Source organism: Rhineura floridana, chromosome 9 (assembly GCF_030035675.1).
Source record: "Rhineura floridana isolate rRhiFlo1 chromosome 9, rRhiFlo1.hap2, whole genome shotgun sequence".
Classification (NCBI taxonomy): Eukaryota; Metazoa; Chordata; class Lepidosauria; order Squamata; family Rhineuridae; genus Rhineura; species Rhineura floridana.
The window spans coordinates 34,934,421-34,948,139 of NC_084488.1; positions in this window are offsets into that span (position 1 = coordinate 34,934,421).

A 13,719-nucleotide genomic window follows, 5' to 3' on the forward strand; every position below is an offset into this window, starting at 1 on the left:
GCAGCAGGTTCCCAAAACCTTTTTCAGCTTCCTTTCAGTTTTCAGGAGCACTGCCATGGAAAACTGATGCAGGAGGAAGCAGAGAGTCAGACATGCAGAAGTCCAGGACTGCAATCTTCCTTCTCGAATACTCCTTAATTTGGATTCAACTAAAAGTAATTCCAACCCACTCTCATCAATGTTAGACACAAGAGGAGAGAACATTTTAATATTTGACATCAGATTCTTGCATTTGCTAGACATTAATTCTGGTAAGAGCAGTTCTTTTCAGCTTACTAGGTAGTGTGAGACAAAATGTAAAAATATAGTTGATCACAAACGGCATCAGAAGGGAAAACAGAAATGAAATAGAAAAATTAATGAGCAAAATATTATACCCTTCGCATTCCCCCCCCCTATAAATTCAATTCTCCTTTCTGACTGGTATCTCTGGTACATTAGGCAACACACACACGAGTCACTTTATTGATGCTTCCTCAAGCTATCTTAAGCAGCTTCCAGGTGTATTCACTGCAGAGCTTAGTTAACAGCCATTCTTCCTTCTTGCACATTGCAAGCTGTGCGGCCAACCCTAACCAATGCCATTTTCTCCAGTACATGACAAACATCCACAGCTGGGTGGATAAGCCATCTGAACTCAACTGTGGAATAAAATATTTGAAGCCTCACTGAAGTCTGCCTATAACCACGATCCAGTTTCCCAAGGATGTTATTAGTTAATTGACTTGATAACTCTTCAGGTGTAACTCAGCTCTGGCCTGCAGTATTGGCTTAATTTTTTTCAAACTGCAGACAAACTGGATGGTGGCATTAGTTGGGAAGATCTTTTAAACCTTGGCTTGTTACATCCCCCCTTCCACCATTAAAGGAGGCACAAGGCAGGAGGAAGCAATGTTCACTCATGGCTCTGTAGCTTTGGGGCTATAACGGCTCCTTAACCATAGTTAAGGAGGAAGTCCAGGTTCACACATAACACTAGGCTACAGTTAGCGTTAACTAAGGTTTATAAATAAGGTACAAACTTTGGTTAATGAGCAACCTTTAAACATAGCCAATAAATCATATTTAAGCTGCTTGGCTGGGATCACACATAATGCCAAGCTGTGGTTTAATAAACCATGGTATATTGTTAAGTGCCAACCAGGCCAATATCTGTATGTCATGCCTTCCAGTGGCACCGCAGAGTTTGGTGTCGCATTTCCTCTAATATTCACAACAGGATATCTTTCCATGCAACCATTCCAAATGCCAGCATTCTTACTTGTCTTGCAAACTCATCATGCCTGATTTATTTTGCCTCATCTTATTTTCCACTGCCAGTTCCGTGGGGCAATAGTTATACTCGTTTGGTATTTTAAAAATATATGTGAAATAGGAAGAGTTTCGTGGTCCTATTTCTTAGCAGAGATATAAATGCAAGCAGCAGGTTGAGAATCAACCAGTCCACCCTTTCCCTCAGACACAAATAATTGCAGACACAATCTTCTTAAGTAAAAGATAACGAATGTTTACTCACGACCTTTCATATGTTCAGGAAACATAGGCTCTAGCTTAGGTGAAATAAAAGGAGTCTCAGTCCATAATAATGGTCATCTTGGAGAGGAGCAAGTGCATGCTTCACTCTCCTCAGGCTTAATGGAAAATGTGCAAAAATCCCAGACAAAGGAGGAGGAAGAGAAAGCCAGGTAACCCCACCCTTTGGGAAGTTACATCACTGGCAAACAGGTACATGGGATATTTCCCAAATATCCCTTAAAGGGAACATGCAAGTTTGCTTATTCTAACAATATTACCCACTTCTAATGTGTCTTGCTAGCCCAGGGCCTTGATATGCTTCTCACTACCTCAGAATCTAAAGTGTTTTTCTCCTGGCCAATTTCCCTCACCCTCACCCCAACACAGTCAATATAATAACATATATCCAAAGTGATTGCCATTAAAGTATCAGTCATATTGGGAATTTATATTTATTTTACACAAGCCAAGCATTAGGCATACTAATGCCTTGGTTTACTACCTCAAGAGTCCTGGTACAAAATGAATTTTTGCTGGGAAGATCAACGCACTGCATATGATTGGTAATACTAAAGAGCTAAAATCGTAAGGCTTGACACAGGAATCAAAAGATAACCTCAGCCATTACCACTGAATAATGTTCAGAATGTGTAAGTAAATGTTGAGAATAAACTTGTAACTTTTAAAAAGTGGGATTTAAATCCTGAATCATGTTAATTGTTCGTATTAATATGCAAGCAGCCCAGCTGCTTAGCATAGGTTACATTATTTCAGGATCCTTCTGCCTTGTGTGTATGAAACACAGTTGAATGGAAATAATTGTTATGCAAATACTGTGATGGTATGAATTCCCTTCCCTTTATGGGTTAAAAGACGCAGGGGGACAGGAGTGGATTTAGAAAAGCAAACATCTGACGTTGCTATTCTATGAATGTTTATTCAGAGGTAAGCCCCTGGGTCCCATCTTATCCTGGGGACCATAGTTTGTGCTGTGCAAGGAGAGGAGCAGACTGATCCCTTCAAGAGCATGTGTTGCTTCAGTAAAGAGGTGGCATTCAGCCACTGGTTAATTAGGCCTTGCCTGGGAGCCAAGCGGATGCACCAACAGCTCTTCTGTGGTGGAACAAGAGAGCACACTAGAAGGAAAAACTTCTGATCTGCTCCTGCAGCACAAATGCCATTGCTGTCTTGTCACCCTTGTTTGCTGTCGATAGAGACTAGTTGCCAGTTGATGAAGCTGGGAAGGAATGCTACCCTCATCTGTTATTGGGCTCAGTGGTGCAGGGGTTTTCCCTTCACCACCGCAGAGCTGTGAGTTTTGGTTGTGCATGATATTGTAGTTCCTCACAACTTATTGTTGCAAGTGGGGAAGGTATTGGGCTGGATCCATAGTGGGTGACCAGCAGGGTGGGCACCTTGCCGCTCCTGGGGGAGGTCTCTCTAAGGGATCTTGAGCTGTTGCTACAAGGTCTCAGTACTGGCTCAGGGGCCAACACAGCTACTACACCCCAGGTTGCACAAAAGGCCCATGGTATTAAATTGCATCCCAATGGAGACCCATCAACACTTGGTCTGAGATTGGGATTCAGCCAGCTGACAGGCTTCCTGATAACTGGATCCTTCCCTGTGCCATGTCAAACTGAGCCATAACCAAAAAAGTTGCAACCTTCTTTTAATCTCAAACCAGTCCATGTGTCATCTGTGCTCCCCATATTCCATACAACAATTCATTCTGGGAACATGTTCCATTGAGCTCAATGGGCTTACTCCCAAGTTAAGTGTATCCAACCACACAATCCTGCTCAGAAGTAAGTCCCACTGATTTCATTGAGACTCCTAGGTTAGTGGATATCAGATTCTGGCCTAAATGAGCATTCCATTGAAAGCGATGCCCTGCAGAGAGGAGCTGCACCCTCTGCATCTGATTTCCCCCTGACAAAACTTGAAAACAATTGTCATATGTCTGCATTTGTTCAATCTATAGCTGGACCGCCATATCTGTAGCCCTGTAGGGTTGCTAGGTCTCCAGTTTTCACCCAGAGACTCTGGATTTGGGGGTCCTCTCTGGGTTTCTGGGTGAGTCACCCCCAATTTCTGGATGCTCAGCTTTCATTTTTTTAAAGTTTCTGGGTGGTCTGGTTCAAAATATAAACAGCAAAACATCAGCTGCCTCCTACAACTTCTGTTAAATGGGCTTGTAGCTGGCTGCCCTTTCATGTTTGTAGCCAATAAGTGAAGTCAGGGTTGTAATTGACAAGGGATTTGTTGACCTTCTGGCAATTGCTAGAACCCATTGCAAGGCCAGTAAATGGTTATCTTTTTCTGCTTGTCTGAAAATATTATAAATTTTGGGCAAGTCAGGAGATATAGAAGAAAAAATCACAGCAGGATCTTGGTAGGCAATTGTTTACTGTAACAGTTAGAATGATAATAAAAGTGTACTTGCAGGGTTTTTTAGATTACTTGCAAAAATAGCATATTATACATTTTATCTTTTAAATAATTTTAATAGACATTTAAAAGAAGTGTACATGCAGCTTATGATTACAATGTGTTATACTTTTCTAATTTATTTATTGATATCCCACCCTTCCTTCTAGCATTATGTGGAGTCACACATGTTTAAATTTTTCTGGGCTATTGGAGAGGGCAGATTATTTATCACATTGATAGCCTGTTTTGAAAAACTTCACAGTATGTAGCTTTAATCCTATACTTGTTTTCTGGGAGTAAAGCTGCAATGCTAATCGCACATACTGGGAGTAAACCCCACTTAATTCAGTGGGGCTTTCTTTTAAATAGACATGGTTAATTGTGCTGTAAATCAATGGGATCTTTGAGTGAACATAGCAAAGGATTGTGTTTGTGTGATAAATTTTTCTGGTCCCATCCTATCCTATTTTTAAAGCAATTTGACAGGGCTTACCTAGGAGTCACTAATTTTATTTTGTTGGAAACTAATACTGATTTTATTTTATTTTATTAAAAAAAATTCTGCAATGACCAACTGGTTTTGACACTAAACTATTATATGGTGTGTATGTATTTTTATATCTCCAGTGTGTGTGTGTATGGAATCTTTCCAACAACCCTGTGAGGTAGGGTTGGAAACCAAGGCAGCTCACAACAAGAAATAAAGCCATGTAAAATCAAATAACCATGAAACAAGTATAAAACAGTTGCAAAAGAGCTTAAAGTGGCATGATTCTAAATTTTGGGTTAGATGAATAAAGTTCCTTATCATTTGAAATTGCAGCCCTGTTCATGCTTCCCTGTTTGTGTAAGCTGCATTGAATACATTGGGACTTGCTTCTGAGTAAACACGCATAGGATTGCACTATAAATATCTTTACAAGTTGTGTAAATAATAAACATATTTGACAGTCATGCTTATATAAATATTTCTTCATACTATGTCCCAATAAGTATCTGATTTCACACTATGTTGTACATTATTTCCTCTATATTTTAAGTGTGCCCTTCTTCCTTGGTGTGGTCATGGTCCCCTTCTGTTGTTTTCACTCTGAGGGGCAGATTAGGCTGAGAGATAGTCACCCAGAACACTTTGTAAAGGATATCTATTTTAAAAATTAATTACAATGATTTCTATGCAGGCAAACTTCATGAAGTAATGCAGATCAACATAATATATTTAAAGCACATTCAACTTGCATTTAAAGTATATGACTTCCCTCAAAGAATCTTGGGAAGTGTAGATTCCCCCTCACAGTTATAGTTCCCACCACCCTTAATAAACTACAGTTCCCATGATTCTGTGGTGGGATTCATGTGCTTCAAATGTATGTTGAATGTGCTTTAAATGAATGGTGTGGATCTGCCTTAGATATGCTGTGCATTCATTAGTGAATTGAAAGGAACAATTTTACAAGATACTTTTTTAAACAGGGGAAGGCCTCCATGGTAGGGCACATACTTTACATGCAATTGTCCAAAATCCAATCTCTGGAAAAGACTATTGCCTGGAATCCTGGAGAGTCAATGCTAGTCCACATCATCAGTACTGAGCTAAATGGTACCAAATGGCCTGAGTCAGTATAAGGCAGATTCCTTTGTTCCTAAAAGTGGAAAGAGACTCAAGGGCCACAGTGATTCCAAAATTTATTTGTGTATTTTATTTACAACATTTATATACCATTTTATTGTAAAAAAAATCACAAAGCAGTTTACAGAAGGAATTAAAACAATAAAATTATTGGCAAAAACAGACAGGTATTTAAAACATTCAAAATAATAAAACCTACAATGAGTTAAATAGATAAAAAACGTAGCAGCTTCTACATGCCTGGGTAGGCTTATCTAAACAAAAATGTTTATAGCAGGTGCTGAAAAGAGTATAATGAAGGCACCTGCCTAATATCAGTAGTCGGGGAGTTCCAAAGCATAGGTGGAACTCCACACTAGAGGACTGATTTCTTACAAGAGGAGAACAAGCACTATGTGGCACTCATAACATGGAAAGCACACTTTGAACTTGGCCTGGTAGCAAATCGGCAACCAGTGCAGATTTCAGAGCAGAGGTATTATGTGCTGATAGGGTCTCACTCATGTCAGCAATTGTGCTGCAGCATTCTGCACTAATTGCATCCCTCAGGTCAAACTGTGCTGCTGGGGGATTTCTGTGACCTTGGCTGATTGGCTGCCAGCATTTCTTTAGTGTTGGTTAGGAATCATTTTGTGATTGGAATTGTATTGCATTTAGGAAATCATCAGTCTTTTCTTTTTCTATTTGCTTTGCATTTACCTCTGACATCACTCCCTTACATCCATAGAAGCAACAACAGTGGTTCCATGTGCTCAGCTCAATCCCCTTAAATCCACTGATGATCCACCTTATTGTTTGCATCATGGTTTGTTTCTTGCCCAATAGTGGTAAAAGAGAGTTCACTGACTGGGAAGTGAGGCTTCAGTTGCTGTTGTTCCCAGTCTACTGCCTGTGAAGGTAGACCAAACCATATGTGTTTTCTCTCTATGAATTATTACTCACTGGAATTGGGCTGGCTGTCAGAGTTATTGCAGCCCACATGGGAGGCAGAAAAAGGTAGAGAATCTTCTTAACCCTTACTCATTTCTCAAACCTCTCCCTGCAATGAAGGGTCAAGTCTGTAAAGAAGTTAGGAGCAGCCATATTAAAAGGCAGGAAGGGCATTCCAGGCAGGGGGTTGCTAACCCTGCTTTGATATGGATATCTTTGCAGAGGATCCCTAGTTAAGCCTTACCAATAGCACAATCCTAACCATATCTACTCAGAAGTAAGTCCTGTTAAGTTTTATGCGGCTTAGTAAATGTGTTTAGAATTGCAGCCTTCAGGGGCATCCATCTTTACCCCTAAGTGCTCCCATCTTACATCTCCACAACACTAGGCTCCCCTTTTCCTACAATGGCTTTCTATTGACTGGCCTGGCCTGAGAGCACTTAAACCCTTCTTACCAGAAGCAAGTAGGCAAGATTAAATGTTGCCTATCCAGGCTCCCTAAGCAGGTGAGAAGGAATGATCCCTTCAGCTGGACCTGGGAACACACTCATTTAGCTAAGATTTCTATCTTAATTTCCAATCAGAGATTTATTTTTGTTTCAGTGGTATGCTCCAAGTAAATATGGTTGATACTTAATGACATCACTATGACCCACCCCTGTGATGTCACTAGGGCCCACCCCTGAAATCTCAGGGTTTGGGATGCTTCTGATGTGGCAACCCTAATCCCCAATGGTGCCATTTCATGTATTTAGTTAGTTAGCTTTCTACCCCACTTCTTCCATACCTTATGTGGCTGGTTTCACTGCAAGGAGGGGGTGAGAGTCCAGTGAAAGAAGTGGGGAGCTCTTCTTGGACAAATACAAGATTAAACTGTGGAGAGAATTGTTTTTAATGAGTACTTGTTGCAGTGTTGTTCTTTTTAAAATATATACTGCATAATAACCAGACGTACATATGAGCTTCTGAGGAATATTCACATGTGGTCTAGGAACATTTGGGAGAAATGCAACAGACTCTCTAAACAGTGGCCTTATGCATTTCCTGGACCTTGGCTAGTTAACAGTCTAGGCAGCACATTTTGACTGTATAAACGTTTACAAGAAACACCCTTGAGCAGTTTTTCTAAGACAGACGGTAGAACTATGAATGTTCCACAGTGGACAAATAATAAGGCTGCACAGATCATCAAATACAGCTAATGCCAGAAGGAAAAACCAACATTAACACACATTAGAACAAACTCTTGATTCTTGAGGGCCTGATTATACATTTAGTGACATGACACAGCTGCCGCTTCCCATCACTGTAATATTTCTGAACATGTGTCATCGGAGACCATTATTTCATGATAGTAAGTGTTCCCTGCATCTGAATAAATTGTGCCATTGGGAAAAGAAAGCTACCATTAACCCCCAAGATGGCTCTATTATCATCTACAAAAGACTTAAGGGATTACACTTAGGCTGCAGTCAATGTCACCCTCTTGCCCAACTCCCCCCCCGCATAGCAAGCAATAAAAACTTGTTTAAAAAACCCCACAACTTCTGTCATAGATTGGGAACAGCTACTGGTGAAATAATCTGTACATTAGAAGATTAAAAACATTTACATACAGAAGAATCAAGTCAAATATCAAAGGAATGAAGCAAAGGAACTAGGTGGGCTGAGGTATTATTCATAATTTCTCAGTGGGAATCATCCTTAAAGCACCAGCAAATGTTTTAGATTCATCTACCTGGCATAAAGTATACAAAAGGTGCTGTGATTGTATAGAATTCTTCATTTAACACATACCACATACCACACTTTTCCCTAGGATGGCATGGGGAACCTCTGGCCCCTCGGCCAAATCAGGCCTAGCAGAGGTCCTAATTGAACCAATAAGGCCAGTTTGCCTAAGCCATGCCCACCTGCCCCATATGATGCCAGGTATGGGGCAGGTAAAGACATGACTGCAAATAAGCAATAAGGAGCCTTAACAGAACTCCTCAGTGCAATGGATCCCTGCCAAAAGTGGGGCTTCCCATCAGCACTGATCAACTGATTGGTGCCAATGTCAAGCCCCACTAGGATTAGTTGCACTGAGGAGTTCTCATTCAGGAGGACCTAAGTGCCGCTGATCCCTGTCAAAAGCAGGCTTGCATTCACTGATCAGCTGACTGGCACTGAAGCCCTGCTGGGATCAGCTGCACTCCAGATTTCTCAACTGGACTTGCAATCAGTGCTGAATTTTGACAGGGATCTTCCTTTGCAGCTCAGCTTGAGTTTAAGCCAGGTTGCAAAGCAAAAAAATATTCATTTGCAGGCATGATTTGAAGTCACACTTGCAAAGGAAGAAAGGACAAAGTGGATAACTGCACAATAGCTGTTACCCTCTCATGTGATATTCCCAATAATCCTGTGAGGTAGGTTAGGCTGAGTGCAAGTGACAGACCCATAGTCCTCTGGGGGAAATTAATGGAAGATCAAGGATTTGATCCACAGATCTTTGGTCAAAATCCAACACTTCCTCCATAAAAAGCTTCCTTAAACAATTTCCTGAAACAATTTTAGGGACATGTTAGAGCATTTTGAGAATAATTGCCTTAAAACAGTGCTAGAAAATATTGGGAAATGCACACTTCTTTGAAAAGTCATTTTTCATACAATTTCCATAACAACGTTTCATAGGACTCCATCCAGAAAGAGATAGTCATTATGCTAAAGACTGAAATTCTGTGCCCATTGACTTGTGAGTAACTCCCCAACCAAAAAACATACACACACCACACAGTAGGTCTTCTGGGAGCATGGGTGGGATATAAATTTAATAAATAAAAATAAATATGCATATGCTTGGGCCACAAGGCCCATTGCAAATAGCAATGGAGGAAAAATTTGATTTGGTTGGCATTTAAAGCCGAATTTATCAAGTTTGCACTTTCCAAAACAATATGAGAACCAAAACACAACCATCCTGCAAAATTTGCACTTATCTGAATTTTGCGATGCAGTTCTCCAACCAAACAAGGTTTACAAAAATGCATATATTGGGGGAAATGTGCATAAAGATGGACATAGTAGTGAAAATAACAAACACAATGCATTATATTAGGAGAAACCAATTGCACAGATATGTACCTTAGTCAAAACTGCGTACAAAAATGTGCATTTTCATGAAGATTTTGTTTTTTTAAAACTGCAAATTCCTGCAGAACTGAATTTAAGATTGGGAAAAAGTAGAAGCTGAAAGAAAGGAAACTGACTTGCCTTTCCATCTTTAATTGCAAGTTGTGCCCAATTTGAGCATTCCATAAAATAATCACAAGGAGGAGGAGGAGAGGGCTATATCTGCTGGCCCTATCTCTGCCATGATGTTCTTGCCGAGGGGGAGCCTATGTGCAGAGAGTAGGATTTCCTCTACTTGTGCCCCCACCCAAACATGTGGAGCTGTGCTGACAATGCAGGACCACCAGGAATGTCCCCACTCTTTACACACTGTGGTCAGAATGCCCAAACAGGACTTTAATCACAGCTGTTTTTGCTGAATTATGCCTATGGTGTCTTCAGAAAAACTGTGCCATAATATGTAACATTTTTAACCTAAGGAACAAAACTTTCCCAGGCACCTCTGGAATCTATATTAGAAGCAATATTATACAATCATGACCATATAGCTTCTTACATTTCCTGCTAACATTCTATTCCTAATATGCTACATCCCATTTTCCATTAGCTTTGGCAGACCCATCACAATTACTTTAAGCAGGGAAAGTAAAATCATTAAACTTTCCCCTGGAGGCACAGGACAGAAGAGTTATTCTACTTACTTGCACTTTCTCTCTCTCTCTCTTTAAATGCCTGAAATATTTACAGGTGAGGAAATATAGATCCCAGCTGCAAGCATTTTATGTGCATGCTACAATATGTAATAAAAATGCTGTCATTTGCCAAAATGTTTTATGCATATGTCTGATCAAGGTAGGAACTTTATTCCAAAGAACTGTTAATGTCAAGAGTAATTTCCTTTTTTGTCTAGTCTCTTTTTAAAGGAGCTGTAACTCTCAAGAAGTCTCTGGCTTGGATATCTATGGATATTGATATATTTATTCTAGCCAAAGGACAGCTGTAACCATGCAGTGGAATTGGAGACGTATGGTTAACTAGGATGGACATTATTTGGAAAGCTAAAGTCAGGATCAAGACAAGAACAAAATAATACCTTATCAAGACATGCAGGGAGGGGGCTCAAGTGAAAGAAGAAATGATTTGGAAGAATCAGTTGAGAAATGTACACCTATCCATTTTGATATTTGGGGGATTTGTTGCCTGAACAAATTTTGCTTGTTCTCAGTTCCCAGTTACTAGAATCACCCACCTGAACAGTCCAGAAAGCACAGACTTTACTTTACATCAGTTTTGATTGCTCTCAGAGACGTCATGGAGCCATACCTGATTGGCTATATCATGATCCCTTTATTGGCTAGGATCAGTCTCAGACAATGAAAGAAGCCATAAAATGCATAGCACCAAAGCATCAGAAGTTTGGAGGAATAATGGCAGTAAAGAGAAACAAAAGTAAATGTAGCCATGTTGGCCCATAAAGGTATTGCCCAATGGTAAGGGGGCAGGGAATTAACTTTATCAGCACAGGGTGAATTTCTAGGCATACTGTTGCTGCAAAAAGAAAAATGGGTGAATATGCAACATGGACTAAAAGCACATCAGTGGACGGTAAAGAATTCAAAGAGAAGCAACACAAAAAGTTAAAGAATTGGAAAAGGAGCTAGACCATGAATTAGACACAAGACTGGAGCACATCAATATTTTCTGTGCTTGAAAAACGAAGAAAAAAGCTTATTATGAAAAAAGCTTCTGGAGTCAGAATATAAGAAAAGCCCTGCAAGATCAGACCAAAGGCCCATCTAGTTGATCATCTTGTTCTCACAGTTGCCCACCAAATGCTTATGGAAAGCCCACAAGCACAGCGTGAGCACAATAGCCCTCTTCCCCAGTGTGCTAGATTTCTGGATTAGCCCTGTGTACTAGTCTACATGTGTGCAGTTTGTCTACACAGTGGTCATTGGAAGTTTTGGAGCAAGGTGTCATCAGTAAGCGAATGACACACCGCTCTATTTCTCCATAACATTTTAATTCACTAATAGGCAAAAAACCTTGTGGTTTAAGAATGTACCTATAGCCCACATATATTTCTATCAAACTTAAAAAGCAGGGAAATTGGGCAGCTATAGTGAATGCACCAGGGGAGCAGGAGACCTGACCTCCTCTCTGAGATATTGGACTGCCCTACAAATGTGTCAAAATGCAAACACAATTTGGGTTGGTCTTTCACAGTCCAATCCACTTGCTGTGTAGCTTGGAAGAATTTGGTAACATGTGCCTCTGAGCATATGGTGAGCGGTGGCAATACCTGCCATCTCCAAAGATGAAGAATTATATTTTTGTATGTTTGTTGGTGTTCTTACTTTGCTTCTTCCCTGTGTTACTAATGTTTCTACAGAGAATCTAAACTAGAAAATTTTATTTCCCTCATTACTCATCCTAGAAATCTGTGTCAAATTTATTTCTATTAATTTCAACGTCTTTTTATTGGTCAATGTCATATGATGGTGAAGACAGCCTTTTTATTTCAAATTGTTGGTTATGTTCTATTTCTATTTGAGTGCATTAACAGATGAATCTGAAACTGCAGTTTGATGTAAAATCAGACTGATTACACTATGTTGCTCCTTCAGCAATGACTCTAGCTGTTGGAAAAAAGAGGGTGCATGTTTTCAGCCAGCTATGTTTGAACCATTTCATTTAAGGCAAGGTGGGCACGGTCAAAAACATACAGCACACCTAGAATTTTGCTAGAATATATTTCACCTCCCACTGTTTTATCTTGTGCAAATTGAGACACTCCTGAGGTCCACTGGAGACTATTCTGCAGAAATCACTGCCATTATTCCACAATTATGTTTAGAGTTTTTTTTAGTGTAAATTTTTCAAAGGTGTTACTGTACTTCACATATTCACAGAAATAGAAACAAAAGAAAATGATGTCCTATAGGAAACTTCACTACAATTGCAAAGTAAATCAGACATATTTAAAGTGACTATCTGAACTATATCAACTGTCTTAACAATGTTGCTTCCTCCCTGCTAAAACAAGATCAGCACAGCACATGTCTTGTTTCTGTTATTTGGGCTGATTGCAGGTGTTGCCACCGCTCACCATATGCTCAGAGGCACATGTTACCAAATTCTTCCAAGCTACACAGGAAGTGGGTTGGACTGTGAAAGACCAACCCAAATGGTGTTTGCATTTTGACACATTTGTAGGGCAGTCCAATATCTCAGAGAGGAGGCCAGGTCTTCTGCTTCCCTGGTGCATGTAGCTGCCCAATTTTCCTGCTTTTTAAAGTTTGATAGAAATATATGTGGGCTATAGGTACTTTCTTAAACCGCAAGGTGTTTTGCCTATGAGTGAATTTCCCTGCTTTTTAATCCGGGAGGTAAGAAATGGGATCCTGTGCAAGCTTGATGAGAATGAATTGATCATTTGCATGCTTATTGAGTTCAGTGGGATTTACTCCCCTGCAATCATGCTTAGGATAGGTGAAACTGACCACAGGGGATTGGGAGGGCAGGAGGAGGAAGAGGAGGGGGGAGGGGAGAAAGGCAGAGGGGAGGACTAGGATGGGAGCAGGCAGGAGGGGGAGGGGAGGAGAAGGACAGGTTTGATCATTTGAATGTTTATTGAGTTCAGTGCAATTTACTCCTGTGCAATCATGCTTAGGATAGGTAAAACTGACTGGGAGGAAGGAGGGAGGGCTGGAGTGTGCAGGGGAGATGGAAGAAGGAAGAGGGGGGGGAGGAAGGGAGAGGAGAGGGGAAGGAGGGGAAAAGCAGGTCTGATCATTTGCATGCTTATTAAGTTCAATGGGATTTACTCCTATGCAATCAAGGTTAAAATAGGAAAAACTGACCATGGGGGAGGAGGGGGGAAGGGGAAGGAGCACATTGGAGGGGGTCAAAGGAAGGGGGAGGGGAGGGCAGGTTTGATCATTTGCATGCTTACAGAATTCAATGGCATTTACTTCCATGCAATCATGCTTAAGCTACGTAAAACTGCCCATGGGAAATTTTGGTTATAACATACAAATGGATCAATGGGAAAATATGTGGAAAAAAGGCTTGAGATTTACATTATGCTATAATCTTAA